Genomic DNA, 27,935 nt, shown 5'->3' with positions numbered 1-27,935 from the left:
TACAGGCAGATATAGCTGTCTAGTGATAATGAGGAGCGATTTCTTTTACAATCTTGTCCTGAATTCAAAACCCATTTGCGGCTGGGTGCAGTGGCTTACACCTGTAATCCCAGCACTTTGGGAGGCTGAGGCAGGAGGATCCCTTAAGTTCAGGAGTTTGAGACCAGCCTAGGCAACATAGCAAGAACCCCGTCTTTATAAAAAATACAAAAATTAGCTGAGTGTGGTGGCATGCACCTGTGGCCCCAGCTACTCATGAGGCTGAAGTGAGAAGATCGCTGGAGTCCGGGAGTTTGAGACTGCAGTGAGACATGATTATGCCACTGAACTCAGCCTGGGTAACAGAGTAAGACCCTGTCTGAAAAAAAAACAAAACAAAACCCACCATTTGCTACTTTACTGTTTTTCCTTATTTAGATTATCTATCTGAACATCTCATCTTGGTGAATTTCCTGATGCTGTTGGGACTTTATTTTATTGTCTTTTAAATATAAATGTAACCAAAACTTTTATTTTATAACTTTTGAAACTGAGTTGACTTAATTTTTTGTAGCTTCCTTCTTAACTCACAAAAACCATTACTTGTCTTAGGTTTTGTAAGGGAGTGCCACAGTATTTTATTTCACTGTTTGGAGACCATGCTTTGTCTGCTCATATAATTCAGCCAAGGAAGACAAAGTCCTGGAACCCCCAAATGAGAGAATGAAACCAAATAAAAAATTAAAATACTAGTTTAATAAGCACATTTAGGTCAGGCACGGTGGCTCACGCCTGTAATCCCAGCACTTTAGGAGGCTGAGGCGGGCAGATTACCTAAGGCCACGAGTTCGATACCAGCCTGACCAATATGGTGAAACCCCGTCTCTACTAAAAATAGAAAAAATTAGCTGGGCATGGTGGTGGGTGCCTATAATCCCAGCAACTCGGGAGGCGGAGGCAGGAGAATCACTTGAACAACCCAGGAGGCGGAGGTTACAGTGAGCCGAGATCGCGCCATTGCACTCCAGCCTGGGCAACAATAGTGAAACTCCAGCTCCAAAAAAATATATATATAAAAATAAAAGCACATTTAAATAATTGGTTAACATCTTCCCCTTTCAACTGGCAGTGATTAATCTTATAGAATATATTTTGTCATTTGGGAAAATGACTTGCTGATTTGAAGTATTAGCTAACAATTAACGTTACTTTTTAATGGATTGTTTATTTATTGAATTTTTATGGTTTTTTTCTTTTGTTTTTATTTTTTCCAAATAACCTTTCTGGGTTTTTTTTTTCTTGGGGTTTTTTTTTTTGGAGATGGAATCTTGCTCTGTCGCCCAGGCTGGAGTGCAGTGGTGTGGTCTTGGCTCACTGCAACCTCCACTCCCAGGTTCAAGCAATTCTCCTGCCTCAGCTTCCCGAGTAGCTGGGATGACAGGCATATGCCACCATGCCCAACTAATTTTTGAAGTTTTTCTTTTTTTTAGTAGAGATGGGGTTCTTCATGTTTGTCAGGCTTGTCTCAAACTCCTGACCTCGTGATCCGCCTGCCTCAGCCTCCCAAAGTGGTAGGATTACAGACATGAGCCACCATGCCTGGTCTAAAAGGTTTTGTTTTTGTTTTTGTTTTTTTTGAGATGGAGTGTTGCTCTGTCGCCCAGGCTGGAGTGCAATGGCGCGATCTCAGCTCACTGCAAGCTCCGCCTCCCGGGTTCACACCATTCTCCTGCCTCAGCCTCCTGAGTAGCTGGGACTACAGGCGCCCACCACCATGCCTAATTTTTTGTATTTTTAGTAGAGACGGGGTTTCACCATGTTAGCCAGGATGGTCTCGATCTCCTGACTTCGCGATCCGCCCGCCTCAGACTCCCAAAGTGCTGGGAATGCAGGCGTAAGCCACCGTGCCCAGCCTAAAAGTTTTTTTAAAGGAACTTCAGAACTAGTCAAATATAACTAATTACTTCTTATGGCGTAATACTTAGAAACAAAATTTTTAATAAAAAACTTAAATATTTAAATGACTAGAAGTGAAAGAAATGTTTACCCTTTTAGTTTCATTACAAATCATCCTAATATTTTAAAAAATCATGGCCTTTGATATCATTGCACATATAAGCTTTATAGAAAAATTCAAATTTTCCTAAGTTAAGTCTAAATCAAATCTACAAATAACCGTAGTTCAACTCTTTATTCTAGACAATGCACTTAATGTGGTTGGAGTTCAGTGCATATATTAGAAATCTAATGTTTACCATGCCATTGGAAACTTTAATAAAAAATATATGACAAACGTTTCTTATATTTTATATTTTTAAAGACATATAGTTAACCATTGAGGCTGGGAATGTAATCTTCCTTTACTGTCCTTGGCAGAGAGAATAATATCCAGACAACAATAAGAAAGGACAGTTTTAGGCCTGAGCTTGGTGGCTCATACCTGTAATCCCAGGACTTTGGGAAGCCAAGGTGGGAGGATCACTTGAGGCCAGGAGTTCAAGATCAGCCTGGGAAAAATAAGTGAGACCTCGTCTATAAAACATCAAAAAATTAGCCGGGTGTGTTGGTGCACACTTATAGTCCCAGCTGCTTGGGAGGCTGAGGCAAGAGGACCCATTTGAGCCCAGGGGATTGAGGCTGCAGTGAGTCCTGATCGTGCCACTGCACTCCAGCCTGAGTGGTGACATAACAAGACCCTGTCTCAAAAAAACGGGAAAGGACGAAGGTTTTAGAATGGCAAATTTTCCCTAGGAAGAGGATCGGAGAATTGTTTAATGGGTCTAAACTTTAATGTACATAATTGTTACCTGGAAGTTTATTTAAGATACAGGTTCCAGCTGGGCATGGTGGGTCACACCTGTAATCCCAGCACTTTGGGAGGCCAAGGCAGGCAGATCACTTGAGGTCAGGAGTTCAAAGCCAACCTGGCCAACATGGTGAATTCTTGTCTCTACCAAAAACGTACAAAAATTAGCCAGGCATGGTGGTGTGCCCCTCTAGTCTCAGCTACCTGGGAGGCTGAGGTAGGAGAATAGCTTGATCCTGGGAGCCTGAGGTTGCAGTGAATTGATCGCACCATTGCTCTCCAGCCAGGGCAACAAAGTGAGACGCTGTATAAAAAAAATAAATAAATAGGCCAGGCATGGTGGCTCACGCCTGTAATCCCAGCACTTTGGGAGGCCCAGGCGGGCAGATCACAAGGTCAGGAGATCGAGACCATCCTGGCTAACATGGTGAAACCCCGTCTCTACTAAAAATACAAAAAATTAGATGGGCATGGTGGCACACGCCTATAATCCCAGCTACTCGGGAGGCTGCGGCAGGAGAATCGCTTGAATCCGGGAGGTAGAGGTTGCAGTGAGCAGAGATCGCGCCACTGCACTCCAGCCTGGGCAACAGAGCGAGACTCTGTCTCAAATAAATAAATAACTGGTTCGGGGTACTTATGGATATTGATTCCAGTGAGTTTAGTATAGTGTCCTAATACATCTACATTTTAAACAAGAATCTCAGGGAATTTCTTGGCCGGTTGTTGTGGCTCACGCCTGTAATCCCAATACTTGGGGAGGCCAAGGCAGGCGGATCATGAGGTCAAGGGATTAAGACCATCTTGGCCAACATGGTGAAACTTCATCTTCACTAAAAATACAAAAATTAGCTGGCCGTGGTGGCACTTGCCTGTGGTCCCAGCTACTAGGGAGGCTGAGGCAGGGGAATTGCTTGAACCCGCGAGGTGGAGGTTGCAGTGAGCCAAGATCATGCCACTGCACTCCAGCCTGCTGACAGAGCGAGACTCTGTCTCAAAAAGAAAAAAAAGAAAAGTATCTCAGGGAATTTCTCATGCGTGATATACTTTTTTAAAAAGACTGGTATAAAGCCATAGAGATGGATCAGCAATAGTCTCAAATCTATTCAGTTTGTTGTTTGAACAAGTAAGTACTGTTTTCCTAACCCCTGCTAGATACAGAAGACAAGCTTCCTACATTCAAAATGTAATAGCCAAATTTGTACACAAGAATTAAATAGTTGTTATGTAGCCAAGTGTCAAAATAAGTCTTCATGAAGTAGGAGAGAAAACCTAGTGAAATCCAGAAGCTCTTTGACTCATCTGCATTCATACCTTGGAAACAATCATTTAGACACTGAGTCTTAACTACGCTTCCTACTGGTATATTGAGGCCCTTGCTATCTAGTAGCCTTGCCTGTTACCATAGCTTTTTAACTGATAAATGCGTTTAGTCTTGCCCCATTTTAGTTTATTTTACATCTTGTTACCAGAGTGATTATTTTAAAATGCCAAGCTGATCAGTTTACTCTGTGAATTTTATTATGAATGTTAAACTCCTTGTAGGCCAGGACATGCAGTTCAATAACATCTTTGATATAGCCCCCTCATACCTTACTATCCTAATCCTTGGCCACTATATACGTGCTTGAAGTACTCCATATAGACCATTTTCTCATATTTTTATTGTATGTTATTGTCCTTCTTCCTAAAATAGTTTCTTCCCTATCTAATATTTGTAACTCTGTTCAGACATAATCAAATTTAGATTAAGAGCCTTTCTGGGCTGGGCATGGTGGCTCACACCTATAATCCCAGCACTTTGGGAGGCTGAGGCGGGTGAATCACAAGGTCCAGGAATTCAGGACCAGCCTGGCCAACATGGTGAAACCTCATCTCTACTAAAAATACAAAAATTAGCTGGGCATGGTGACGCGTGCCTATAATCCCAGCTACTCAGGAGGCTGAGGCAGGAGAAATGCCTGAACTGAGACCCAGGAGGCAGAGGTAGCAGTGAGCGAGATTGTGCCACTGCACTCCAGCCTGGGCGACAGAGCAAGACTCTGTCTCAAAAAAAAGGCCTTTTCTGATTATTGCAATAGTATTCCTTCTTACTTTTTTTTTTTTTTTTGAGACAGTCTTGCTCTGTCGCTCAGACTGGAGTGCAGTGGTACAATCTCGGCTCACTGCAACCTCCGCCTCCTGGGTTCAAGTAATTCTCCTGCCTCAGCCTCCCAAATAGCTGGGACTACAGGCGCACGCCACCACACCCAGCCAATTTTTGTATTTTTATTAAAAACAGGGTTTCACCATATTGGCCAGGCTGGTCTCAAACTCCTGACCTCATGATCCACCCGCCTCGGCCTCCCAAAGTGCTAGGATTACAGGCATGAGCCACCACACCCAGCCCTTCTTACTTTTAATTTAGATTTTTATGCTTTTTTTTTTTTTTTTTTTTTTTTTTTTTTTTAAGACAGAGTCTCGCTCTGTTGCCCAGGCTGGAGTAAGAGGCATGATCTCAGCTCACTACAACCTCCGCCTCGCCTCCCAGGTTCAAGTGATTCTTGTGCCTCAGCCTCCTGACTAGCTGGGATTATAAGTGCACGCCACCATGTCTAGCTAATTTTTATATTTTTAGTAGAGACAGGGTTTTGCCAGGTTGGCCAGGCTGGTCTGAAACTCCTGGCCTCAAGTGATCCGCCCACCTCAGCCTCTCAGAGTGCTGAGATTATAGGCGTGAGCCACTGTATCTGGCCAGAAATTTTTTAATTGTCAGTTTATCCTGCCTCCCCACTAAACAACAAACTCAATAAATGTTCATTGAATTAATGATAATATACTTTATTTTTCTTTGGCAGATTCTTAGAGCTGCATTGTTTTGCCATAAAAATAAGATTTATTTCATGGCGTTGGTTCTGTCTTAAGAATTTTCTAAGCTAGACTGAACAATCCCTAGAGAAGCCAGGTTACTTGAGGAATTGCCCTTCATTTGCTGTTTTGACTACACGTTAGACATAGATACATGTTCATTTTCCCTTTCTTTGCATTCACCTGACGCACGTTGAATTTTTTTGTCAGGCTAGGCATGGTTGCTCATGCCTATAATCCCAGCACTTTGGGAGGCTGAGGCAGGCGGGTCATTTGAGGTCAGGAGTTCTACTAAAAAATAAAAAATTTAGCTGGGTGTGGTGGCACACACGTGTAATCCCAGCTACTCGGGAGTCTGAGGCAAGAGAATCACTTGAACCCAGGAGGCTGAGGTTGCAGTGAGTCAAAATCACGCCACTGCACTCCAGCCTGGGTGACAGGACGAGAGTGTCTCAAGGAAAAAAAAAAATTTTTTTATATATATAATTGAGATAAACATTTATGTACAGTGAAATGTATACATCTTAAGTTGACTATTAGATGAGTTTTGATAAATGTATTTACAGGTATAATGACCACAGCAGTGAAGATACAGACATATGTTGTTAATTTCCCAATGTTTAGGGACATTTCTAGATAATCTTAATTGTTACTGGTTTCTAATTTAAGTCTGTATTAATTATAGTCAGAGAATACACTCTGTAATATTTCAGTGATTTGTAATTTATTGAGACAAGTTTTATGGCCTGTCATATGGTCTATCTTATTGAATGTTCTTATATGTACTGGAAAAAGGATTTTTTTTTACAGTTGTTAGGTATACTAGTTTACATGTTTGATAGCATTCTCAAATCTTACATAGCCTGGCCAGGCACAGCGGCTCATGCCCATAATCCCAGCAGTTCAAGAGGTGGATGTGGGAGGATCACTTGAGGCCAGGAGTTCAAAACCATCCTGGTCAACATAATTGAAACCCTGTCTCTACAAAAGAAGAAAATTTTTTTTGAAAATTAGCTGAGCATGGTGCCATACACCTATAGTTCCAGCTACGCAGGAGACTGAGGCAGAGGATTGCGTGAGCCCACGAGTTCAAGGCTGCAGTGAGGCATGATTGTGCCACTGCATTCCAGCCTGGGCAACAGAACAAGACTCTGTCTGTCTCAATAAACAACAACAACAACAACAACAATAAAACACCTTATATATCCTTTTTTGTCCAGTTCTGTAAGTTACTGAGAAGGGGATATTGGAATCTACAACAGCAAAGATGTATTGTTCGCTTTGCTGATTAGTTCTGTCAACTGTTACTTCTTGTGTTTTGAAGTTATGTTAGTAAGTGTATACATATTTAGAACCATTATGTCTTCATTATCTGTTGGCTTTTTTATGTAAAGAACTGCCCCTCTTGGGCTGGGTGCAGTTGCACACGTCTGTATTCCCAGCACTTTTGGGAGGCCAAGGCAAGGCAGGCTGATTGCTTGAGCCCAGGAGTTGAGACCTGCTTGGGTAACATGACGGAACCCTGTCTCTACAAAAAAACAGAGAAATTAGCCCAGTGTGGTAGTCCCAGCTACTTGGGAGGTTGAGCTGGGTGGACTGCTTGGCCCAGGAGGTTGAGGCAGCAGTGAACAAAGATCATGCCACCGCACTCCATCCTGGGCAACAGAGCGAGACCCTGTCTCAAAAAAAAAAAAAGAAAAAGAAAAAAGAAATGTCCCTGTATCCAGAGTTAATCATTGCTGAGTGTTAGTCTTATACAAGCTGCTCTGCTATTACCAAAGCTAAAGTCTGCACTGAACTTATAGGGGTAAAAATTAAATTCCTTTGACTACACATTAGACATAGATACATGTTCATCTTCCGTTTCTTTGCATTCACCTGACGCACGTTGAATTTCCGATAAAGGAAATAAAACTGATTATCATGAAATAATCTCTGACCCCTTCTGAGTTCTTGCTGTGCAAGTCAGTCATAATTCAGAAGTTGTGCTGGTATTCAGGACTTTCCGAGGTAAATTTCACAGTGTAGTCACTGTCTTGGAAAACATTGAGAATCACAGTCTTATATGCCTGTTATTACCATTGTGTGTTTGTTCAGCTGTGTATGTTTGTAAGGAGAACTATTTTTTATTTTTGCATTGTACTCATTTGATTTGACAAAGTCATGCCTTTTTACCAGAAGATACACAGAAGTCTTTCTGTATATAAGGTATATATTTATCAGTACTAAAGGTACCATGTAGTTCTGCTTTTCTATATACAGAGATGTTTCCTAGCTTTCTGCTAATCTGCTGGCTTCCTCTTCCCCATTCCCTCATTTACTAGATTATAATGCACATCACTTAATAGAAGCTTAAAAGTGGGCTTTCTCTGTTGCTGTTTTCTTTTTAAATAATTGTGAGAGCTTTTACATTTATTATCTGATCATGATTCAAGTGACTAGGCTGTAGCACCCAAGAAATTTCCTGTGCCTAACCCTTTTGCTCTTTGATTTAAGCACTTTACCCTAAAGTACTGCTTCTGTCTTACAGAATATTGTTGTCATTTTTACAATAAAACAATCCGTACTAGAACTAGCATAAATAGTAATATCTAACATGATCATTTGTATTATATAGGATATTTAAGTAAAATGTGTTTCATTCCATTAAGTATTTCATAAAAAGACAGCCTCTGAAAAATAGTTTTACTCCTTAGATTTCTCATTCTCTACCCCCCACACACACCCTTTTTTTTTTTTTTTTGAGACAGGGTCTTGCTCTGTCACCCAGGCTGGAGTATAGTGGTGTGAACACGGCTTACTGCAGCCTTGAACTGGTGGGCTCCAGCAATCCTCCTGCCTCATCAGCCTTCCAAGTAGCTACAACTACAGGCACCCACTATCACACCCAGCTAATTATTTATTTTTCCTAGAAATGGGTTTTGCTATATGTTGCCCGGGCTGGTCTCAAACCCCAGGCCTCAAGTGATCCACCAGCCTTGGCCTCCCGGAGTGTTGGGATTACAGGTGTGAGCCATGGTGCTTGGCCCAAATTCTTTTTTTTTTTTTTAATGCAGAAGTATTACTTTGTTTTTGAAAGTGGTATGGTGTTTAAATTGCTGAAGAAATGATAATGATAGGTGATTACTTTAGCCTTCACCTGGCTTTTCATCTAGGGATTAGCACATTCTTTTAGTGAAGTAATAAGTGTATGATGTCACCTTATTATTATTTTGAAGTACTGAAAAATGGAAAAAGAAAAGAAAAACCCCTTGATCTTTAAACTTCTAAAATCATTAGTACTTATCATAAAAAGAAGATTTGTTTGAAAGAGAGAAGACTTTATGAGAAAGTAGTGATAGCTGATGGGCATCAGCTCTAACAGGTCAGTGAAAGCTTGTGTACATACTAACCATGGAGTTGCAATGATATATATGTATGGGACAATTATTTTATATTGGCTGAAATAGTATATGTACCTTATGCATTGGTGGTGATCATATCTTTTCCTCATCACTATATCTTCCGTGTCTACCACAGTTGGCTTATAGCAGGTGGTAATCTTGGACTTTTATCATGTACCTTAATCCATAGTATCAAGTATGGTATGCTAGACCACTGTAGGTACTTTGGAAAATAAAAAGTTATGTAAAATGTGGTTCCTAACTTCAAGAAACTTATGATATTGTTGGGAAGAAGAGTCACATTCTCATGAAGACTATGCAGTAAAGAATGGGTCATACATGATAAATTCCTAGCAAATGCTGCAGACAGTAAGATACACAGTAATTACTGAGAAGCAAGGCCAGGCGTGGTGGCTCACACCTATAATCCCAACACTTTGGGAGGCTGAGGTGGGAAGATTGCCTGAAGGCCAGGTGTTTGAGACCAGCCTGGGCAAAAAAGGGAAAACTTGTGTCTACAAAATAATGAAAAATAAATAAAAATTTAAAAATTAGCTAGCTCTGGTTGAGTGTCTGTAGTCCCAGCTATTCAGGAGGCTGAGAGAGGCTGAGATGGGACCGTCACTTGAGCCCAGGAGTTGGAGGTTGCAGTGAGCTATTGGCACACCACTGTACTCCAGCCTGGATGACACAGCAAGACCCTGATTCAAAAAAATAAATAAAAAGGAGAGAAGCAAAATGAATGCTGGCACAAAGAGATGTATTGAATAATTGAATGAGATCACATATAGTTAGACTGGTCAAGGAATGCTTTGTTTAAAAAACAGCATTATCAGCTGGGCACGGTGGCTCAAGCATGTAATCCCAGCACCTTGGGAGGCCAAGGTGGGTGCATCACCTGAGGTCAGGAGTTCGAGACCAGCCCGACCAACATGGTGAAACTTTGTCTCTACTAAAAATTCAAAAATTACCTGGGCGTGGTGGCAGGCACCTGTAATCTCAGCTACTGGGGAGGCTGAGGTAGGAGAATCACTTGAACCTGGGAAGTAGAGGTTGCAGTGACCTGAGATCATGCCATTGCACTTCAGCCTGGGTGACAGAGGGAGACTCCATCTCAAAAAAAAAAAAAAAACAAACAAGAAAACAAAAAAACAGTATCTGAGCTGAACTGAGTGTATTTGATTTGGATAGGTAACTGGTGATGCTTCTAGGAAGAAGAAAAATTAACATAAGTGTGATACAAGACTACCTAGCACACATAGTGTAAATACTATGCCATGAATGTTAACTTAAAGTCTTTCATTATTGCCTTCCTAGCAAGCATTTCATATATAACATCTAGGTGCTTAGATACTTGTTGAATACAAGAAGGAATCTATGTAACAATCCTATGAGTCAACTGCTATTGTTGGTCTGATTTTAGGGAGAAAATCTGAGGCATATAAATTATATAACTTGCCCAGAACTGCCTAAATACTGTCTGCTAGATCCACTTAATATACCAAGTGTTTAACTTAATTCTCACAATATCCCTATGAAATAGATAAGCATATTCATTTCATTGATATGAAACCAAAGTTTTAGAGGTCAAATAACTTGCTTAAGATTATAACTTGCCGGGCGTGGCGGCTCACGCCTGTAATCCCAGCACTTTGGGAGGCTGAGGCAGGTGGATCACGAGGTCAGAAATCGAGACCATCCTGGCTAACACGGTGAAACCCCGTCTCTACTAAAAATACAAAAAATTAGCCGGGCGTGGTGGTGCGCGCCTGTAGTACCAGCTACTCGGAGGCTGAGGCAGGAGAATGGCGTGAACCCGGGAGGCGGAGCTTGCAGTGAGCCGAGATGGCGCCACTGCACTCCAGCCTGGGCAACAGAGCGAGACTCCGTCTCAAAAAAAAAAAAAAAAAAAAGATTATAACTTAAACTACAATGTGAGCCCAGGTCTATTTAGTTCCAAAATCTGAGCTCTTAAGCCTTATATTATTCTGCCTCTCTCAAGTTTAACCTCACCCCTAATTTATCCTTTTGTGTTTCATATCCTTAACACAGTAAGACTTTATTTTTTATTTTTATTTTATTTTATTTTTTGAGAGAGAGTCTCACTCTGTCACCCAGGCTGGAGTGCAGTGGCACAATCTCGGCTTACTGCAACCTCTGCCTCCAGGGTGCAAGTGATTCCCTTGCTTCGGCCTCTTGAGTAGCTGGGATAACAGGCATGCTCCACCACACCTGGCTAATTTTTGTATTTTTTAGTAGAGATGGGGTTTTGCCATGTTGGCCAGGCTGGTCTTGAACTCCTGACCTCAGGTAATCTGCTCACCTCAGCCTCCCAAAGTGCTGGGATTACAGGTGTGAGCCACCATGCCAGCCCACAGTGGGACTTCAATATCACTGAATGGTCAGAAATCTATGTATATGATGAATATGAACTGACAGAGAAATTATATTGATCAGGTTTTATTCAGTCATTAATGAACTCAGATATTCGTTGATCCCCTCCTGCATGCCTAGTTATGTTATAGGCACTGGGGATACAATAGTGGAACAAAATAACCTAAGTCCATGCCATTATGGAGCTTACATTCTGGTATGGAGAGTTAGACAATTAGTGAAATATAATCCTTAAGGATGTTATACATTCTATAGAGAAAAATGAGGTAGGGACCAGGCATGGTGGCTCATGCCTGTAATCCCAGCATTTTGGGAGACTGAAGCAGGCAGATCACTTGAGGCCAGGAGTTCAAGATCAGCCTGGCCAACATAGTGAAACCCATCTTTACTAAAAATACAAAAATTAGCTGAGGGTGGTGGTGCACACCTGTAGTCCCAGCTACTTGGAAGGCTGAAGCACAAGAATCACTTGAACCTGGGTGGTGGAGGTTGCAGTGAGGCAGAGGTTGCAGTGAGCCACGACCATGCTACTTCCCTCCAGTCTGGGAGGCAGAGTGAGACTCTGTTTCAAAAAGAAAAGAAAAGAAAAATAGAAAAATAAAGTAGGGTAAGAAGGATAAAGACTACTGGTGAAGGGAATGATGATATATTGATGTCTTATAAAAGGAGGGAAAGCCTGTCTGATAAGGTGATATTTGAGCAAAGAACTGAAGGAATTGAGAAAGTGAGCCATTTATACATCTAGGGAAGAGCATGCCAAGCTTCAAGTGCAGTGACAAATTCAAAGAAACTTGGCATGTTTAAGGAATAGTAAGGAAATTAGTAAGGTTAAAGTAGAGTGAAGGAAGGGGCATATGATAAGAGAAGAGCTCACAGAGATAGTTATGGAGAACAGTGGTCTAAGACCATGTAGGCAGTAGTGAGGATTTGGCATTTTATTCCCAGTGAGAGGGGAAGCCATTTTCATCAGAGATTTGACAGGATCTTACAATTTAAAAGTAATCAGGCCAGGCACGATGGCTCATACCTTGTAATCCCAGAACTTTGGGAGGCCAAGGTGGGAGGACTGCTTGACCCCTGGAGTTCAAGACTAGCCTGGGCAACATAGGGAGACTGTGTCTCTGCAAAAAAAAAAAATTGCTGGGCATGGTGGTGTGCGACTGTAGTTCAAGCTACTTAGGAGGCTGAGGTGGGAGGATCAGTTGAGCCCGGATGGATGAGGCTGCAGTGACCCATGATCATGCATGGGAGACAGAGCAAGACCTTGTCTCAAGAAAGGAAAGAAATCACTGGCTCTTGTGTAAAAAATGATCTGTTAAGAGTAATTGAAAAAATAAATATAAATAATAAAATAATAATCTTTTATTTAATACCTTACTACCAAAATTAAGATGGAGATCTAGCAAAAAGTCAGAAGCAGCTGGGCGTGGTGACTCACGCCTGTAATCCCTACACCTTGGGGAGGCTGAGGCAGGAGGATCACCTGAGGTCAGGAGTTCGAGACCAGCCTGGCTAACATGGCCAAAGTCTCTACTAAAAATACAAAAAGTAGCTTGATGTGGTGGTGAGCGCCTGTAATCCTAGCTACTCCGGGGGTTGAGGCAGGAGAATTGCCTGAACTTGGGAGGCAGAGGTTGCAGTGAGCCACTGCACTCCAGCCTGGGCGAGAACAAAACTCTGTCTCAAGAAAAATAAAAATAAATAAAAGTCAAAAGGCCACAAATAATGAACACTCATATAACAATTCAGTTATGTATAAAACACTCCTTACTCTGACAACGTTTATTTTCATAATGGAGTTTTTTCTGTAAGTTGGTAAAACTGATTAGCTTAGTTTGCTCTTTGAAGGGCGGTATTTCTGCCTATAAAATACTTAGTTAACTTCATAAGGTAAGAACTGGTAGTCATAGTGATATTATTTTGAAATCTCCTTCTCCAGTGTATCCCTTTACATTAAAATTATCCCTAAAAAAATTTTTAACCCTAAAATAATGAACTAAAATACTCAACTTGAAAGTTTCGGCCGGGCGCAGTGGCTCACGCCTGTAATCCCAGCACTTTGGGAGGCCGAGATGGGTGGATCACGAGGTCAAGAGATCGAGACCATCCTGGCTAACACGGTGAAACCCCGTCTCTACTAAAAATATAAAAAAAAAAAAAATTAGCCGGGCGTGGTGGTGGGCGCCTGTAGTCCCAGCTACTCGGGAGGCTGAGGCAGGAGAAAGGCGTGAACCCCGGGGGCGGAGCTTGCAGTGAGCCAAGATCTGCCACCATACTCCAGTCTGGGCGACAGAGCAAAACTCCATCTCAAAAAAAAAAAAAAAAAGAAAGTTTCTACAGAGAACCATATTCAACTTGTCATCATCCCTGAACTAATTCCTGTACTAGCTGTCACTGCAACTTAAATATGTCTGTTGCCCCCTAGAAACTACAAATAAAAGTTTCTTGGGGAAAGAAGCTGTTCCAGCAAGGGTGCCCTAGAATGTCTTCTAGAAAGTGAATACTCGATTGAGACCATCCTGGCTAACTCGGCGAAATCCCGTCTCTACTAAAAATACAAAAAATTAGCTGGGCGTGGTGGCGGGCGCCTGTAGTCCCACCTACTTGGGAGGCTGAGGCAGGAGAGTGGCAGGAACCCGGGAGGCGGAGCTTGCAGTGAGCCGAGATCGCGCCACTGCGCTCCAGCCTGGGTCACAGAGCGAGACTCCGTCTCGAAAAAAAAAAGAAAAAAAAGTGGATACTCAGCTGGGCGCGATAGCTCACGCCTGTAATCTCAACACTTTGGGAGGCCGAGTTGGGTGGATCATCAGGTCAGGAGTTCAAGACCAGCCTGACCAACGTGGTGAAACTCCCTCTCTACTAAAAATACAAAAAAATTAGCCGGGCGTGGTGTCACATGCCGGTAATCCCGGCTACTCAGGAGGCTGAGGCGGCGCTTGAACCCCAGGAGGCAGAGGTTGCAGTCAGCCGCAGTCAGCCAAGATTGCGCCACTGTATTCCAGCCTGGGCAATAGAGCAAGACTCCATCACACACACACACACAAAAAGTGGATACTCAGTAAATATGAGAATTTTTTGTTTTAAGTATTAAAAACTGTACTAGTCTCATACTTAGTCATCTGTGATTCCTAATATAGCAGAAGCCTTTGTTTTGTTAGCACGTCATTGGCATTTAAGAAGTAGATTTTTCTTTTATTTAACCAAGAAGTAAGTTGGAATTTGAAAACCTTTGTAAAGTTTTTTTGGCCCACTTGGGGATGTCCTGAGTTGAGTATAGGTTAGTGACACTGATTCTTTTAATCTAATTGGAATATTTTGGAGAAAGCACCAAGTTTGTTAAATACATTGATTAAAACTATAGATTAAAAAATTTTGGATATATTTTTATTTTTATTTTTTGAGACACAGTCTTGCGTGTTGCCCAGGCTTGAGTGCAATGGCACGGTCTCAGCTCACTGCAACCTCAGTCTCCCGGGTTCAAGCAATTCTCGTGCCTCAGCCTGCCGAGTAGCTGGGATTGCACACGTGTGCCACCATGCCCAGCTAATTTTTTGTATTTTTTGGTGAAGACAGAGTTTTGCCATGTTGGCCAGGCTGGTCTCAAACTCCAGGCCTCAAGTGATCCACCCACTGTGGCCTTCCAAAGTGCTGGGATTACAGGCATGAGCCACTGCGCCTGACCTGGTATATTTTTAAAGTAATTTTCTCTAGAGACAGGATCTCCTTATTCCCAGGCTGATCTCGAGCTTCTGGGCCCAAGTGATCTTCCCATTTTGGCTTCCCACAGTGCTGTGATTACAGTCATGAGCCACTGCACCCACCCTAAAATTTTTGTCATAAAAAAATGGATTAGCTTTTTTTTTTGTCATAAAAAAATGGATAAGTCTCTCACTTATGTGTAATAGTAGTATTTTTACAAAACAAATTATTCTTACCCAAGATTGTTAGCTGTTTCTTCACATAGCCCTTTCACAGTGCTTTCCATATAAAAAGTACTCCATTGGCCAGGCGCAGTGGCTCATGCCTGTAATCCCAGCACTTTGGGAGGCTGAGATGGGCGGATCATGAGGTCGGGAGATCGAGACCATCCTGGCTAACACAGTGAAACCCTGTCTTTACTAAAAAGAATACAAAAAACTAGCCGGGCGAGGTGGCGGGCGCCTGTAGTCCCAGCTACTGGGGAGGCTGAGGCAGGAGAATGGCGTGAACCCGGGAGGCGGAGCTTGCAGTGAGCCCAGATCGTGCCACTGCACTCCAGCCTGGGCGACAGAGCGAGACTCCGTCTCAAAAAAAAAAAAAGTACTCCGTTTATACTAGGCAGCTTAGGTATTATAAAAAATAAGAGCTTTGGAATCTCAGCTCTGCCGTTTATTTGGTCTGTGGCAAATACTTTCTTTAGCCTTATATTTGTATAAAATGGGGTTATTAACATTTTCCTCACAAGTAAGTACTCAGTATTAGTGTCTTTCTTCCCTTATTTGATTTGATTGTTTCATATACCCTTACAAATTATTATTACAGCATTGGGTTTCCTTTTTTTCTTTTTTTTTTTTTTGTGAGATGTCACCCAGGCTGGAGTACAGTGGCGAGATCTCGGCTCACTGCAAGCTCCGTCTCCCAGGTTCACGCCATTCTCCTGCCTCAGCCTCCCGAGTAGCTGGGACTACAGGCGCCCGCCACCTCGCCCAGCTAATTTTTTGTATTTTTTAGTAGAGACGTGGTTTCACCGTATTAGCCAGGATGGTCTCCATCTCTTGAACTTATGATCCGCCCGCCTCCGCCTCCCAAAGTGCTGCGATTATAGGCGTGAGCCACCGTGCCCTGCCAACACTGGTTCTTAACCCTAGCTGCACATTAGAATCATCCAGAGATATTTAAATAAAACCCGAATGACTCAGCCCCACCCCATATCAGCGGAATCAGTCTTTGAGGGTGAGGCCCAAGCTTCTAGTGTTTTGTTTGTTTTTAAGCTTCCCAGGTAATTCTGATGCCCCGTGGGTATGGAGAACCACTGGTCTAGAGGGAAAGAATTCACGCATAACCTTTCAAGGAAGCTTTCCTGAGGTATTTCTTTGTAATAACTTTCAAAGTTAAGAATGGGGGAGGGCCTATGGGATCACTTTAACCTATTACTCTTATCTAGCCTTTTTTGTTGTTGTTTTTTCAAACAGTCTCATTCTGTCCCTGAAGCTGGAGTGCAGTGGCGCCATCATAACTTACTATAACCTCCATCTCCTGGGCTCAAGCAGTCCTCCTACTTCAGCCTCCCAAGTAGGGACTACAGGTGTCTACCACCACACCTAATTTTTTAAATTTTTAGTAGAGACGAGTTCTCACTGTGTTGCTAGGCTGATCTTGAACCCCTGCACTCAAGTGATCTCCTGCTTTGGGCTCCCAAAGTACTGGGATTACATGCCTAAGCTACAGTGCCCAGGCTGTCACTTTCTTTTCTTTCTTTTTTTTTTTTTTGGGAGACGGAGTCTCGCTCTGTCGCCCAGGCTGGAACGCAGTGGCTGGATCTCGGCTCACTGCAAGCTCCGCCTCCCGGGTTTACGCCATTCTCCTACCTCAGCCTCCCGGTAGCTGGGACTACAGGCACCCGCCACCTCGCCCGGCTAGGTTGTTTTTTGTATTTTTTAGTAGAGATGGGGTTTCACCATGTTAGCCAGGATGGTCTCGATCTCCTGACCTCGTGATCTGCCCGTCTCGGCCTCCCAAAGTGCTGGGATTACAGGCTTGAGCCACTGCCTTTTTTTTTTTTTTTTTTAAGAGACAGTCTTGCTATGTTGCCCAGGCTGGTCTTGAACTCCTACACTCAAATGATCCACCCACCTCAGCTTCCCAAAGTGTTGGGATTATAGGCGTGAGCCACCACACCTGGCCCTGTTGCTTTCTTTAAACACATATTTCTGTGATTCATATACCTACTTGTCAATCTTTTAGTATCTTTCATTCATTCCAATTATATTTGCTTATGTTAATTAAATCCTTTTTTTAAATTTTTTTGGAGATGGAGTCTCGCTCTATCATCCAGGCTGGAGTCCAGTGGCATGATCTTAGCTCACTGCAACCTCTGCCTCCCAGGTTCAAGCGATTCTCCTGCTTGAGCTTTCTGAGTAGCGTTCGCTGCCATGCCTGCCTAATTTTTGTATTTTTAGTAGAGACAGTTTCACCATGTTGGCCAGGCTGGTCTTAAACTCCTGACCTCAGGTAATCCACCTGTGCTGGGATTACAGGCGTGAGCCACCACGCCTAGCCATTAAATCCTTTTCTAATATTTAATTGAAGATACTCTTCATTGGCTTTTTTGTTGTTGTTATATTTTTGTTTTTTTTATTTATTTTATTATTATTTTTTTTTTGAGACAGAGTCTTGCTCTGTCGCCCAGGCTGGAGTGGTGCAGTGGCGCAGTCTTGGCTCACTGCAAGCTCCACCTCCTGGGTTCACACCATTCTCCTGCCTCAACCTCAGGAGTAGCTGGGACTACAGGCGCCTGCCACCATGCCTGGCTAATTTTTGTTTGTTTGTTTTATTTTTAGTGGAGACGGGGTTTCACCATGTTAGCCAGGCTGGTCTGAATCTCCTGACCTTGTGATCTGCCCACCTCAGCCTCCCAAAGTGCTGGGATTACAGGCGTGAGCTACCACGCCCAGCAGGCATTTGTTTATTATCAAGTTGAAGTTTATCTAATTTAGTCAGAGTTTTCCCTCACTGTAACCGTGTTATGCGTGTAAATTTGAAATCCTTTTTATACTTCTTTTTCCATTAGAACTGAATAAATTGATTTCTTTTTTTGCTCTGTTTTTGAGGTCAGGAGGATTCAGTGGGTGTAAGTATTGCCAGATTTTCTTTGACTTAATATGAAAATAAGCTCTCTCAAGTCTGTGTTGGTCTGCTAAGTAATATTGTGGATAGTTATACCCAAAGAATTAATCTGACAATTCACATTTAATAGGTACCCAAAACAGCCAGCAAGTAAAGGCACTAATACAAACATTTGTACTGCACTTTTTGCCTTTTGTTTTTTTTGGAGACAAGAGTTTTGCTCTTGCAATGGTGTGATCTTGGCTCACTGCAACCTCTGCCTCCCAGGTTCAAGCGCTTCTCCTGCCTCAGCCTCCCTAGTATCTGGGACTACAGGCACAAGCCACCACACCCAGCTTTTTTTTTTTTTTTTTTTTTTTTTTGTATTTTTAGTAGAGACAGGGTTTCCCCATATTGTTCAGGCTAGTCTTGAACTCCTGACCTCAGGTCATCTGCCTGCGTCGGCCTCCCAAAGTGCTGGGATTACAGCCATGAGCTACTGTGCCCGGCCACTTTTTGCTTTCTAATGTGTTTTCACACCCGTTAATTATTGTTTTAGCTAACATTTTGAAAAATATCTACTGCATGTTAGATACTGGGACAACAAAGATGAAATGAGAACCTTGCTCTCCAGAAGTTTAAAGTCTAGAGGGAAAGAGAAGTAAAAATAGGCTATTACAATCAGTGCAATAAATACTCTGAAAGAAGAACTACTGGTGCTACTTGGGGTATATATTTTAGTGCCGGGCATGGTAACTCATGCCTGTGATCCCAACACTTTTGGGAGGCCAGGGGTTTGAGACCATGGCAATATAGCAAGACCCCCATCCCTACAAAAAATAAAAGAATTAGCTGGGTGCCTTGGCACATCCCTATGGTCCTAGCTACTCAGGAGGCTGAGGCAGGAGGATTGCTTGAACCTCCAGCTCAAGGCTACCGTGAGTTATGATCACATTTTCATTGCACTTCAGCCTGGCAACAGTGAGATACTGTCTCTATTTTTAAAAAAGATTTTATTGGACAGGAGGGAGAAGACTTAAGGAACTGGGGAGTGAGTTAGAGAAGCTTTTTAAGGAGTTACCAGGGAATGGGTCCTGAAGGATAAGTGTCAGCTAGGCAGATTGAGCTGGGAGGGTATTCCAAGGAGAAGCAGCATCATTGTGTCCTTTGAACTTCACAACTGTATCCCCTTTTTATTTGAATGAATCTAAGAATTAGAGATAGTAAATATCCTTGAGATTACAAAGCTGTAATAATGGGGTAGTTAATACTAGAGTTTCTTTCCGGGCTTGTACTCTATGCTCTTTCTATACGTGCATTAAATGCTGTATTAAATTATGGAAAAAGGCTTTTTCCCCTTCTGCCTTACACCATGTGAAAAGAAGTTTTCCACTCCTCCAGAGTGTTGACAAAAAAAGCGAAACTCTGTAAAATATTTAAAGAGGTCTGTTATGAGCCAAATATGAGTGATCATGCCCGAGTCGGCCTTTTTTTTTTTTTTTTTTTTTTTTTTTGAGACGGAGTCTCGCTCTGTCATCCAGGCTGGAGTGCAGTGGTGCAATGTCCACTCACTGCAACCTCTACCGAGGCACAGTCAAGAGGTTCTGAGAACATCTGCCTAAAGTAGTTGGGTTACAGCTTGGTTTTATATATTTTAGGGAAACATAATGCCTCAGTCAGTACCTATGATGTATACATTGGTTTGGTCTGGAAGGGTAGGACAACTAAAAATGGTGGTGGGGGTTGAGGGGAACTTGTAGGTCATAGGTGGATTCAGAGATTTTCTGAGTGTCAGTTGATTGAAAGAGTTATCTAAAGACCTGGAATCAATAGATAGGAGTGTCTGGGCTAAGATAAAAGGTTGTGGAGACCAAAGTTCTTACGACGTAGATCGGGGTCCCCAGCCCCAGGGCCACAGACCAGTACTGGTCCGTGGCCTGTCAGGAACTGGGCCACACAGCAGGAGATGAGCAGCGGGTGAGCCAGCATTACAGCATGAGCTCTGCCTCCTGTCAGATCAATGGCAACATTATATTCTCCTAGGAGCACGAACACTATTGTGAACTGCACAGGAGGGATCTAGGTTGCACATTCCTTACAAGAATCTAAGTAATGCCTGATAATCACATGTGGAATGGTTTCATCCCAAAACTGTCTGCACCCCAGTCCATGGAAAAATTGTCTTACAGGAAACCAGTCCCTGGTGCCAAAAAGGTTGGAGATCGCTAATGTCAATGAAGTCTCATAGTTGGCTGCCCTCAGAAGCAATTTTTTTTTTTTTTTCTTCTTGAGACAGGGTCTCCCTCTGTCTTTCAGACTGGAGTGCAGTGGCATAATCACAGCTCACTACAGCCTCAACTTCCTGGGCTCAAATGCTCTTCCCACCTCAGTCTCCTGAATAGCTTGGACTACAGGAGCCTACCACCACAACTGGGCTAATTTTTTATAGAGACAAGGTCTCCCTGTGTTGCCCAGGCCAGTCTGGAACTCCTGGACTCAAATGATCCAACCACCTCGGCCTCCCAAAGTGCTAGGATTACAAGAGTGAGACACTGCCTGGTGGCAAGTGTTTCTTATTTAGACCTTTAAAAGGTGCTAGACTCTGAGTTATTCTCTTCAGGATTAGGAGGACCTGGAAGGGGAAATATCTACTTATGTAAATAGAAATGTTTTACAGATGCAAGTTTTCTCTTCACAAAATGGCCCTTTGCAGGGCTATTTATGGCAAAAATAATGTTATTTTGGGGTAAGATATTTTGATTTCCTTCTTTATCTGTAATGTGATGCTATAGTAGAGTCAGGTGGCAAATCCTTAGCAGAAGACCCAGGGACAAGATCTCTTAGAGTTCAAGATACAGAAAGTATGCAAAATGGCACCAACTCATTAGCAATTCTCTTATTGCTCTGGAGCCAGAACATGATGGACACAGAGACAAATTCATTGTATTTTATATATCATCAGCTAGGCTCAAATCTCTCACTCTTCCTGGGAGTCAACCCCTCTGCTGAGACTGCAAGCTAAGCCTTCCAGAGACAATAAATAGGACTTCAAGAGACAGAGACAGGCACAAGAGGCACTGCATAGCCCTACTGACCCAGCCTAGCTCCGGAGTTCAGCAGACCATGAGACAATGAAAGGAAATTTAGTAATCTTTTTTCAGATGTCACAGTAATGATTTATTTGGGCAAAAATCACCAATTGATATTAAAACCTTAAGTGAAAATTTAACAAAGAATAATAAGATGTATACACAATCACAAAGAATCTCCTCTCATACTTATTACTTACAAAAGGAAAGTTGGTTATTTGGCAGTGAAGAAACTTGACCAGCTCTACCTTAATTTTACCAAATGGCTAAAATTCACTTCACCAGTAAGGGCACAAGCCAGCATAAGGTGCCTCCTGATATGATACACTAAGAATCTGGGCACTATCTCTTCTGTAGTATTACTGACAAAAAGTAAGGCAAAACTAAACGTTAGGAAGCAACAAGCAAATCCAAATTAAGTGACAGTCTACCAGGTAACATTCATGACTTTTCTTTTCTTTCTTTTTTTTTGAGACGGAGTTTTTCACTCTTGTTGCCCAAGCTGGAATGCAATGGTGCAGTCTCGGCTCACTGCAACCTCTGTCTCCTGGGTTCAAGCAATTCTTCTGCCTCAGCCTCCCAAGTAGCTGAGATTACAGGCATCGGTCACCACATCTGGCTAATTTTTTGTATTTTTAGTAGAAACGGGGTTTCATCATGTTAGCTAGGCTGGCCTGGAACTCCTGACCTTAGGTGATCCGCCTACCTCAGCCTCCCAAAGTGCTGGGATTACAGGCATGAGCCACCATGCCTGGCCCCATGTACTTTTCAACAATGAATAATGACAATAGGAATGGAGAAAAAATAGACTAGTCCGGAAAATATTTAGCAAGTGCCACTCTTGGGCTAGGCATAGTGGCTCACACCTAAAATCCCAGCATTTTGGGAGGCCAAGATGAGAGGATTGCTTGAGGCCAGGAGTTTGTGCCTGAGATTGTGTTCATTATCCTAAGATTGTATCCATTTTCCTTAGACAAAATAGGATTTTTTTTTAAGTATGTTCACACTATTGTGCAAAAATCAGTATCCAGAACCCTTTTCATTCTTGTAAAATTGACATTGTGTACCCATTAAATAATAACTCCCCATTTCCCCCTTTCCCAGCCTTTGACAGCCAGCCATTCTACTTTGTGAATTTGATTACTCTAGGTACCTCATATAAGTGAACTCATATAATATTTTTTCCTTTGTGTGTGGCTTGTTTCACTTGCATAATGTCCTCAAGGTTCATCCATATTGTAGTAGTTGTCAGAATTTCTTTCCTTATTAAGGCAGAATAGTACTGCATTTTATGGATATACTGTGTATAATATATAGTATATACTTATATATTATATAGCACGTGGGTTGTTTCCACCTTTTGGCTATTGTCAGTAATGCTGCCATGAACATTGGTATGCAAATATTTGTGTAACCATTGCTTTCAATTCTTTCGAATATATACCCCCAAGTAGAATTGCTGGACCATATGTCAAGGAATGTCAAAATAGATGTTATGAAGCAGTATATGTGTATATATAATGAAAATAGGTAGGTATATGTGAATATAACAGTACATGCTGTGGAATACTTTGTTAGTTATATACTTTTCACTAAAGAGAACCTATTTTAATTATTTAAAAGTCTGAAAACTTGTAAACCTAATTTTATTCCATTTCACAAGCTCCACTCAAAGTAGCCAAACCTTTCCTATGCCTCCCTCTTGAAAAGATTTTCAGTTTTCAAGCTAGCTGATAATAAACCTGGTTTTTGTTTTGTTTTGTTTTGTTTTGAGACAGAGTCTCACTCTGTCACCTAGGCTGGAGTGCAGTGGCACAATCTCGGCTCACTGCAACCTCTGCCTCCCGGCTGCAAGGGATTCTCCTACCTCAGCCTCCTGAGTAACTGGGATTACAGGCATCCGCCACCACACCCGGCCAATTTTTGTATTTGAAGATGGAGTTTCACCATGTTGGCCAAGCTAGTCGAACTCCTGACCTCAAATGATCCCCCCACCTTGGCCTCCCAAAGTCCTGGGATTACAGGAGTGAGTCACCGCACCCAGCCTAAACCTGGTATTCTTTTTTTTTTTTGAGACGGAGTCTCGCTCTGTCACCCAGGCTGGAGTGCAGTGGCCGGATCTCAGCTCACTGCAAGCTCTGCCTCCCGGGTTTACACCATTCTCCTGCCTCAGCCTCCGGAGTAGCTGGGACTACAGGCGCCCGCCACCTCGCCCGGCTAGTTTTTTGTATTTTTTTTAGTAGAGACGGGGTTTCACTGTGTTAGCCAGGATGGTCTCGATCTCCTGACCTCGTGATCCGCCCGTCTCGGCCTCCCAAAGTGCTAGGATTACAGGCTTGAGCCACCACGCCCGGCCAAAACCTGGTATTCTTAAAAGCCGAAAAGATTATGCATTTTGAATAGGCAAGCAGTTTAATAAATATTTCATGTCAGAAGTAAGTTGTAATATTATGGGGACAATTTCTAGATATTCCTAAGTAAGAAAGTTTCAGTTCTGCTGTAATTTTTTTTTTTTTTTTTTTTTGAGACGGAGTCTCGCTCTGTAGCCCGGGCTGGAGTGCAGTGGCTGGATCTCAGCTCACTGCAAGCTTCGCCTCCCAGGTTTACGCCATTCTCCTGCCTCAGCCTCCCGAGTAGCTGGGACTACAGGCGCCCGCCACCTCGCCCGGCTAGTTTTTTGTATTTTTTAGTAGAGACGGGGTTTCACGGTGTTCGCCAGGATGATCTCGATCTCCTGACGTCGTGATCCACCCATCTCGGCCTCCCAAAGTGCTGGGATTACAGGCTTGAGCCACCGCGCCCGGCCTCTGCTGTAATATTTTTAAAAGGTCTCCCCCAACCCCCACACCTTTCCCACCAGTTTTTTATAGTTCCTTTTTAAAGCAGAATTGAGCCTGTGGGTGTTTTGCTCTAGTCCTAGAATTCACTGCAGAATTGTATAACATTTGGCAAAATTCTTTGTTTTGCAAGCCTGCAGGCCCATGAGTTCATTTATCTCTAATAGAGTTATTGTCTCTGGTAGAAATAAAGCTGCGTTTTTTTTTGTTGTTGTTGTTGTTGTTTTGAGATGGACTTTCACTCTTGTTGCCTGGGCTAGAATGCAGTGACACAGTCTTGACTCACTGCAACCTCCACCTCCCCGGTTCAAGCGATTCTCCTGCCTTACCCTCCCAAATAGCTAGGATTACAGGCATCTGCCACCACACCTGGCTAATTTTTTTTTTTTTTTATTTTTAATAGAGACGGGGTTTCACCATGTTGACCAGGCTGGTCTCAAACTCCTGACCTCAGGTGATCCACCCGTCTTGGCCTCCCAAAGTCCTGAGATTACAGGCATGAGGCACCGCACCTGGATGCTGCTTTTTTTTTTTTTTTTAAAGACTTTCAGGCCGGGTGCAGTGGCTCACAGCTGTAATCCCAGCACTTTGGGAGGCTGAGGCAGGCAGATCACGAGGTCAGGAGATCGAGACCATACTAGCTAACACAGTGAAACCCCGCCTCTACTAAAAATGCAAAAAATTTGCTGGGCATGGTGGCCGGTGCCTGTAGTCCCAGCTACTCAGGAGGCTGAGGCAGGAGAATAGCTTGAACCCAGGAGGCAGAGGTTGCAGTGAGCCAAAATCGCGCCACTGCACTCTACAAAGCGAGACTCCATCTCAAAAAAAAAAAAACTTTATATATAGCAGGTCAGTACTAAACACTTTGCATAATTATTTCCCTGAACTTTCACAATAATCTAATCAGGCAAGTATACTATTATTTTAAGCCCATTTTACAGATCAGGGAACAGAGGAACGAAGATTACACGATCTGTCACGTAAGTGACAACCTAGGGCCTAAGCCCAGATTGTTAACTACTATGCTGTACTGCTATCTACACGTTACCTTTTAGTTTTTTGCTTTTTGCCATTCCACTTAATACCTTTCAATTTCACTATGTGATTTGTATGTCTCTTTAGCCATATTTAAGACAATGGAATTATTGATGGAAGTCTGAGAGCAAACTACTATTTTTAGTGGCTTCCTTTGCCACTAAAAGAATGTGAGAGAAGGCCTTTCTTAGTCTGCCCTCCAGTATATATATCCTTATCCTAATTCTTTTACATATTCTATGCTCCAACCAGTCTGGACTACAAAAGCATTCTTAAGTATACCTTGTACTTTTCAATCTCTGAACATGTGTTCAGGAAAATCTTCCCTGTGAAATCTTTGCCACTTTTCCTTTGTCCTCATCTCTACTGAAAGAGAAATGTGCTAAATATACATTCTGACTAGACGGCCAGGTGTTAAAATCATTGAGGCCAAAACTGCATACAGGTATACCTCAGAGATACTGCATTCTGGCTCTAGATCATTGCAATAAAGTGAATATATCAATAAAATGAGTCACATGAATTTTCTGGTTTCCAGTGTGTGTGAGTTATGTTTACACTATACTGTACTCTATTAATAGCATTATGTCTGTAAAAACAATGTACAAATCCGGCCAGATGTGGTGGCTCATGCCTGTAGTCACAGCACTTTGGGAGGCTGAGGTGTGATCACTTGAGGTCAGGGATTCGAGACCAGGCTGGCCAATACAATGAAACCCTGTCTCCACTAAAAATACAAAATTTAGCCAGGTGTGGTGGCGATGCCTGTAATCCCAGCTACTCAGGAGGCTGAGGTGGGAGAATCGCTTGAACCCGGGAGGCAGAGGTGGTTACAGTAAGCTGAGATAGCACCACTGCACTCCAACATGGGGGACAGAGCAAAACTCTGTCTCAAAAAATTAAAAAAAAAAAACCGCAATATACATATCTTAATTAAAAAATACTTTATTGCTAAAAAAATGCTAATGATCATCTGATCATAGCCTTCTGCAAATCATAATCTTTTTGCTGTCAGAGGGTCTTGCCTTGATGTTGATGCCTGCTGACTGATCAGGGTAGTAGTTGCTGAAGGCTGGAGTGGCTGTGGCAATTTCTTATAATAATACTATTAATACAATGTAGTTTTCTGCGTTGATTGATTCTATCACAAATGATTTCTCTGTAGCATTGAATGCTGTTTCATAGTATTTTACTCATAGTAGAACTTCTTTCAAAATTGGTGTTTCAGGCCAGGCGAAGTGGCGCATGCCTTTAATCTCAGCACTTTGGGAGGCCAAGGCAGGCAGATCACCTGAGGTCAGCAGTTTGAGACTAGCCTGGCCAACATGGCGAAACCCCATCTCTACTAAAAATACAAGAATTAGCCTGGTGTGGTAGTGCACACCTGTGGTACCAGCTACTCGGAAGGATGAGGCAGGAGAATCACTTGAACCCAGGAGGCGGAGGTTGTGGTGAGCTGAGATTGTGCCACTGCACTCCAGCCTAGGTGACAGAATGAGACTCCATCTCAAAAAAGAAAAAAAGTGCCACCACGTGTGGTGGCGCGTGGCTGTAATCCCAGCACTTTGGGAGGCCGAGGTGGGTGGATCCCTTGGCTCACGAGTTAGAGACCACCCTGGGTAACATGGCAAAACCTCTTCTCTACAAAAATTTACAAATATTAGCCAGGTGTGGTGGCATGCCCCCGTAGTCCCAGGTACTTGGGAGGCTGAGGTGGGAGGATTACTTGAGCCCGTGAGGTCGAGACCTCAGTGAACCATGATTGTGCCACTGGCACTCCTGCTTGGGTGACAGAGCAAGACCACATCTCAAAAAAAAAAAAAAAAAAAAAAGGCCTATATCACTATTATAGAGTAAATTTCTATATGCAAAAATTAAAAAATCCCCAAAACACTGTTAAAGTTTGATATAGTGTCACATTGTCAGCTACTGGATTGTTTCTGTAGTCACTATACTTACTGCCTATTTGTGATAATAAGTAGATGGTTATTTTCAAGTTTTCAGCTGATATTGGTGAGAGAACACTTTTTTGACTCAATTTCTATAAAATATGTTTTCCTTCATACCCTGTATTCTTTATGTCTTGATGAAAGGTGATTTATTAATGGACATTGGAGTTTTTCCTGATGCATGAAATTTTGAGCTGACAAAGTTTGTATTCTGCTTTTAATTCATTGTTGAATGCTCATTAAAAAGATCAGAATTGGCCGGGCGCGGTGGCTCAAGCCTGTAATCCCAGCACTTTGGGAGGCCGAGACGGGCGGATCACGAGGTCAGGAGATCGAGACCATCCTGGCTAACACAATGAAACCCCGTCTCCACTAAAAATACAAAAAAATTAGCCGGGCGTGGTGGCGGCGCCTGTAGTCCCAGCTACTCGGGAGGCTGAGGCAGGAGAATGGCGGGAACCCGGGAGGCAGAGCTTGCAGTGAGCCGAGATCGCGCCACTGCACTCCAGCCTGGGTGACAGAGCGAGACTCCGCCTCAAAAAAAAAAAAAAAAAAAAAAGATCAGAATTGCCTAGCCTTGTATTAAACTTTTAGAAACACTTGCTGGTTTAAACAAGGTATAATAGTTCACATCTGTAATCCCAGCACTTTGGGATGCCAAGGTGTGAGGATCACTTGAGCCCAGGAGGTCAAGGCTGCAGTGAGCTATGATCATGCTACCGTACTCCAGCCTGGGTGACAGAGCAAGACTCTTTTAAAATGAAGATTTTTTTTTTTTTTTTTGAGACGAAGTCTCGCTCTGTTGCCCAGGA

General features: G+C 42.7%; 1 protein-coding gene and 3 long non-coding RNA genes across 8 annotated transcripts in view; 2 read left to right on the top strand and 2 right to left on the bottom strand.

The window, feature by feature from the left end:
- RAB6A (RAB6A, member RAS oncogene family) overlaps nucleotides 1-27,935 on the top strand; it is a 100,467-nt gene that overhangs the window by 63,935 nt on the left and 8,597 nt on the right. The window contains exon 7 of one of the 5 annotated variants that reach the window (XR_013403322.1): nucleotides 26,631-27,056. The gene's annotated coding sequence lies outside the window, so the exon portion shown is untranslated. 5 annotated transcript variants of the gene reach the window in all.
- On the bottom strand, nucleotides 3,381-7,347 carry LOC144334371 (uncharacterized). Its single transcript, XR_013404123.1, has 2 exons — nucleotides 5,925-7,347; nucleotides 3,381-3,499 (listed from the first exon to the last, which is right to left on the bottom strand). It is a non-coding gene; the product is annotated as an uncharacterized LOC144334371 (long non-coding RNA).
- LOC144334364 (uncharacterized) lies at nucleotides 7,006-8,879 on the top strand. Its single transcript, XR_013404116.1, has 2 exons — nucleotides 7,006-8,066; nucleotides 8,598-8,879. It is a non-coding gene; the product is annotated as an uncharacterized LOC144334364 (long non-coding RNA).
- LOC144334361 (uncharacterized) lies at nucleotides 19,703-27,065 on the bottom strand. Its single transcript, XR_013404113.1, has 3 exons — nucleotides 26,651-27,065; nucleotides 23,604-23,842; nucleotides 19,703-20,726 (listed from the first exon to the last, which is right to left on the bottom strand). It is a non-coding gene; the product is annotated as an uncharacterized LOC144334361 (long non-coding RNA).

The sequence above is a fragment of the Macaca mulatta genome, chromosome 14 (assembly GCF_049350105.2).
Source record: "Macaca mulatta isolate MMU2019108-1 chromosome 14, T2T-MMU8v2.0, whole genome shotgun sequence".
NCBI lineage: Eukaryota > Metazoa > Chordata > Mammalia > Primates > Cercopithecidae > Macaca > Macaca mulatta.
Note: the sequence above shows the minus strand (reverse complement) of the source record. Positions and strands in the feature narration are given on the sequence as shown.